The sequence below is a fragment of the Salarias fasciatus genome, chromosome 10 (genome assembly GCF_902148845.1).
Source record: "Salarias fasciatus chromosome 10, fSalaFa1.1, whole genome shotgun sequence".
NCBI classification, from domain to species: domain Eukaryota; kingdom Metazoa; phylum Chordata; class Actinopteri; order Blenniiformes; family Blenniidae; genus Salarias; species Salarias fasciatus.
The window spans coordinates 23,714,375-23,720,374 of record NC_043754.1 but is presented as its reverse complement, the minus strand read 5'-3'; positions in this window follow the sequence as shown (position 1 = coordinate 23,720,374).

Sequence of the window (6,000 nt, the reverse complement as noted above, 5' to 3'; positions counted from 1 at the left end):
TGCTGCACTTCCAACACTTCTTTATATTTATATGACACAAGTAAACTTTCTATGCAGTTTCCAGATTCTTTTATCACTGGGTGACATTGAATTAGTATCAAAAATTAATTATTTTAAAGAAAACCCATTGTCCAGTAACTGTCATTAACACCCAGGTGTAATATAGCGTGAACCAAAAACAGAATTTCCAGTCAGCCTTCCCGTACTTTAGCTGATGGTTTATTTGTTGTGAAAGGCAAATGATGAACGTCGCGGTTTAAAAGTCGTACCTGTTTCTGACTGTGGCTGCTGACTTGTTGGATTTGTTCCTGTTCTGTTTGCCCTACGGCCGCGAACACTGTAAAATCTGCGTCCAACTACTGACAAAATGAATCCAAAACATGCGACAACAGCAAAAAAATATCTAAATAAACTAAATGATCATCATAGTAAACTAATAAATTCATTGTCATCATCAAAATATGCAGAAGAACATGTTTAATAGGTCAGATATGGAGCGTTGTCTCTGATCCCCCCGCCTTCTCGGGCGGTGGAGTCGATAAGGCCAGGCCGTCTCGTTCGGCCTGCGGCGCGGAGGGCTGAAAGTTGACAGTGCGATAGCGCAGCGACGACCGAGGAAGGGCGAGGCACGGCGGACAGGAAAACGCTCAGCGCCGCAAGCAGTGGCGGCGGATGTGAAACGGCAGTGAGTCATGGAACGGAGCGCTAATGTGTTTGTTTTCACGCTGGACTGACCGAAGGGTTAATGTTCCCCTTTCTGGGCCGAGGCCAAGCGTTAAAGCGAGCTGCTGACGGACGGACGGAGACGGCTGCCTGTCTGTCTGTCTGTCCCCGACGCGCCCCGCCTCCCATCTTCACTGTTACAGTTGTTACTGGTGATTGATGCCCGAGGCGAGCGCGGCGCGTGGCGTGTTAAACATGCGGTCTGGACGTGAAGCCAAGCAGCCCGAGCAGCGTGTTTGTCCAGCTCTGATTTGTGATCCTGACCTGCGGACTCTTCAGGCTCTCTTCTGGAACGCCGTCACATGGCCAGAGTTTATCCGCAGCGCTCTAACAAGAGCTTTCACGACACACATCAATTTTTACACTTCGTAATGAGGAACTAGACTGACACACCTTGATTTCTACCTAACATTCTCTTGTTTTTGTGCATGTTTCTGATTTACCGGTATTTCATTCTTTTGTCTCAAGACAAAAAAAAACAAACAAAAAAACAATGAACAAGTCAAAGAAACGCCACTCCCGGAACGAAAAGATGATCTTTGTGTTCAGAATTTTAAATCTTGCGTCACTCCGAACATCGATGCCCTGAGAGAAACCCGGAGATGGTCTGAAACATGGAAACCAGAGTTTTTCAATTATGGAATTATGAGGTGCACGTAAATGCGTCAGTAATCAGGTTTTCCTGGTTCGCTGTCGGCTGATGTGGAAGGCCTGCGGTGTGTGTGGCCTTCGTCACTCAGCGTCAGCTGGATCTGACTGACACAACTCAAAGAGCCGCGCCGGTTGTCAGGGTTTCACCTCGTAGCTGTTGCTCCATCCCGCTTCCACCATCATCACCCGCAGCGCCGCCGTGGTGTGATTCCACCCTCACGCCGCGAACGCGGCGCCCTGTCACAGCTAATGACGATAACGCAAAGCTGCTGTTTATTCCACATTTCAGAGGTAAGTTAACGTGTCACTGCGATCCGAGTTCACAACTCGCTCGGCGCCCAGACGGACTCGAATCCATGACATCAGCTGGGAGTTGTGGCTCCTCGGGGGAGAGGGGCATAAATCATTTAGTATTTTCACAAATATTATCCAGCTCTCCTGGATTAAATGCGGAGGATCGAGCCAAGTTTCCTCTGAGTGCGACTGTGGCGCTCTGTCTGCCGGGAGAGAAACACCTCTGTGACGTCTCTACATGCTTCGGATATGCACAAAGGACCGTATAGAGTGATTTATGAGTTGGCTTGCTAGAGAAAAGCCACACATGCACAGGGAGAACATGCAAACTCTGTACAGAGCGGCTCTGTACTGGTACCCACTTGCTGTGAGGAGAGAGTGCTAACCACTGCTCCACCGTGTCTCCTCTGTTTCCCTCTGATGCTGAAGATGTGATTGTGTTGTGAGAAGACTTGTAGGAACCCAAACTGGGCTAATAACTTCCAGTCTGCAGTGAGGAGGAGGCCTGCGCTCTCAAACAAAGAGCCATGTGAACACGATGGCTTCAATTAACAAATGATGTGTTTTTATTTACAAAAACAAGAAAAGAAAGGAGAAAAAAAATGTGGCAGTTCGACGTCCAGAGAAACAAACCAAACAAACAATCCAAAAAAAAAAAGAAAAGAAAACAACCCTCACGAAGATATCACAAGGCTTCAGTCATTCACAAAAAATAAATAAATAAAAAATCCAGTCCATCCAAACACAGAACAGAGTCACACACTGACTCCGCCGGAATAGAAAACACAAAGGCTGCTACTTGTGTGTCTCTGGTTTGCCAACCCTCGGTCTAATTGAAGAGCCGCAGAGGCCAGAAGCTTACTTTTAATAAAAAACCTCTGCAGCAGTCATCTTCCTGAAGCATCGGCCTTAAACACTCAAAACAAAACAAACACAAAGCAACAAAACACTCCACACACAGCGCCGCTCGCGTGTAGCAGACACACAAGGCAGAAGTCCTGGGAGATGGCTTAAAAGTCACAACACAAATTAAAAATTAAAAGACTGAATGTCAGTCAAGAGTTTTATAATTCAGTCTATAACAGCATAACGTCTAGAATTTGTGTCTCGGACTCTCAGTATCAGTTGCATGTTTAATTCACAGTTTGCAGGCATGAATGTTTTATTTGTTTGTTTTTTAAAGCGTTGAGTGGAGGTTCCTGCACCGCGAGCAGCTGAGTTATGTCACCTGGCTTTCAGCGGCTTTCCAGACGCGTCCGGTGCCGTATGTTGGACCACGAGCACACATTAAGCACTATAGTAGGTCATAGGTAACAATGTGGTATCACTTTGGCTAATGTGCTGTAAATTAAACATCCACAGTCGGGAGGGATTGGGAGATATTCCCCGGCTAATGATCTCACCTCTTCCTGCCTCCCCTGCCAGCCCCCTGACCTTGCGCAGCGCTCGCTGTAAGCGAATACTCCGTCTAAGTGGAGCGGCAAGCGGCCGGCCCGCCGCTTAACGGGCCTCTGCGGCTCCGTGGAGGTAATATTCTTGTCAGTACCTGTGCAGGAAAGGAGAGGCTTTCCGGCTGAGCGAGCGGAGCGGCCATGCTGCTGTAAACTCATCAAGAATTCAACAAGCCTCAGTCACAGTTCAAAACTTTATAGATTCAGGGATTTAGTAAAGAATGTAATAACTCAAATAACAGCAGAAGAGTCTGTGAATACGTATTTTTAATGGTGGTTTGAACACCCTAAAGTCCAACTGATTGTTGCGTTTTTCACCTTTTGGTGGTTTACCTGAGGCGTTACTTTCCACAGCTGCTCCCTAAGAGAAGACGTCCAGCCGGCTGGTGTAACAATAATCTGAAGCTTACTGCAAAGCTCTCCAAAGTCACAGATTTCCCCTCAAGATTCCTCTGCGGATAGTTCACCACGCTCCGACATGTCAGCCTCACTTCCAGGACTTTTGATGTGGTGTTGCTTTAAGGGTTGATGGGAATCCCACTGACCTCTGCGTGAATCTATATCATCCCACTGACAGAGGGAAAACATGATTGAATTAAACCGCGATGGAGGCAGTACATCACCGACATTTCCCACAGTGCACTGAGCTCATGGGTTTGGCTTGAAGTGCACTGAGACCTCGGCAGATAATGAACAGCTATCTCAGAACACACACACACACACACACACACACGCACGCACACACACAAAAGACAACTTCAAGTCTCCACTGATTTGTCTTCAAATACCAGTCGACTGAAAAAAAAAAAAAAAAAAATTACTCAAGCAGTAAATATGGAGCACATTTGTAAAGATGTTGGACACACATGAGCAATGATTGCTTTTTGGGAAATGTTTTCAACAGCTGGGTTGCATTGAGCTTTTTATATACGTTACACTTCTGTCAGCCCGGCTGAGCACATAAAATCCACAGCAATTATCCAGAAACGTGCTCTGGACGAGCCTCTGCTGTCAGACCTGACGGCAGACGGATTTATCTTTCTGAAGACGACGCAGCTTTGTTCACATGTGATCCTCACATTAAGTTAATGCAACGTCCCACGACTCCACAATTCAGTTTTGTTACTTAGCAATCAATAAATTAAGACTCGTTTTATTCAAAAACAAAGAAGTCGACATGTGATGCTACAGGAGCGTATTCAGTATTCGCCATCTGTACATCATCCAGACACATTAAGTCAAATGAATCACCAAAAACTAAAATGCATATGACGTATTTTTGTCGACCTACTTGTCATATAATGACTATAATTAAATAAATAATGACAGAAATCCTACAGACCGTGAGAGCATAAAGCTGCATCCGGTCTAAAAACAGGCTTTGTTTCAGGTTGAGTAAACATTACACCGAGACTACAAACAATCCTGCATTTTAACATGTTTAAAGCCATGAAATTACAATTTCACTCCACTCTGTAAACTAAATTTTGCTCAAGTTTACGTCTGCAAACACTAAAGGTCTCAATCAGATGTTCCAAACATTCGACGAGAGAAGACATCTAAAGAATGTTCATGCTAATAACAGAGAGGAAGGAACCATGGTTTACTTTTTACAAGCAGTTTCTATCATTTATCCACTTATTCACATATGGTTTAAAGCACTTCATTAATAATTCCTTCATCACACAGAGGCTGGACTTACTACCAAAAGACACCAGCTCAACAACCACAAGACTGAATTTGAAACAAGACCTCAAGGTGCCAATAAAGTCAAGGAACATCTCCAAGAATGGAGAGATCACATGGAAAGCAAACCGTAAGAGCTACAGGTCTGTGCAGATGACCATCAGAGCCGAGAGTGCATGTCGAACCAAAGCTTCCCCCCTTTGGTCGGATTCTGTCACCGTCTGATTAATGGCGCAGCTGAGCAGACCGCTGGGATCGACTATAAAAAGATTACAGTAACTTCATTAGTTTTATTTTCCCTGGTGCTTCTAAGAAACAGCCATCAGCGCTCTTCATAGTTTCAGCATTTAGGTCACGGCTTCAGCTGCCAACTTGTCTCAGCTCGATGTTCGCGTCAGGGCGGCACGACTGTGCCTGATTCTATGTATGGTCAGGAGGAGAGGACGCGTCGCGGAGCCGTGCGCTCTGCTGCCGGGGTCTGAGTGGCAGCTCACGTCTCGCGTCTCTCCCTTCCCTCAGCCTGAACCGTCCGATCACACTCTGGACTGGACGCAGAGGCGGGACACACTACAGTCATGCTTGTGGCATGCTCTGGCTACACCCGCTCAGCTCAGCTCACACACACACACACACACACACACACACACACACACACACAAACACACAAGACAAGCGAGGATTAATGCGTGCTCATGGTCTGAAGGACGAACTGTTTACCTACCGAGCTGTAGGTAAACTCTGAGGTAGAGTCTAAACTGGTACAAACACTTTTAACCCACCTTTTATTTGAATTCGTGGTCCGGTAGTCGTAAAAGACCAGGCTATAACCCGGCGGCTTCATCTTCCCACATTTGCGATTACTTTTATGTGGATGTTGAGGTTTATTCTGGGGTTGTCCGGAATGCTTTAAACATCTTCCTGCTCCAACAAAGACATCCGAGTGAAATGAGCTGTTTATCAGATCTTCTGCAGAGTCTGATAGAACTCAAGCTGGTTTCTCTCCCTGTGCAAGTCAACAAAGTCTGGGATTCACTCAGACTCCTCTAACTCCATTCAGACTGTTCCAATTTCACAGAAGACAGAACCAATTGTTCGAACACACCCGGTTCATTCTCCCTCCTCTGTGTACCAGTTGTTGATGTTACATCAATACACTGGGTGAGCTTTCCTGATTATCTGCCTTTAAATCACAGTT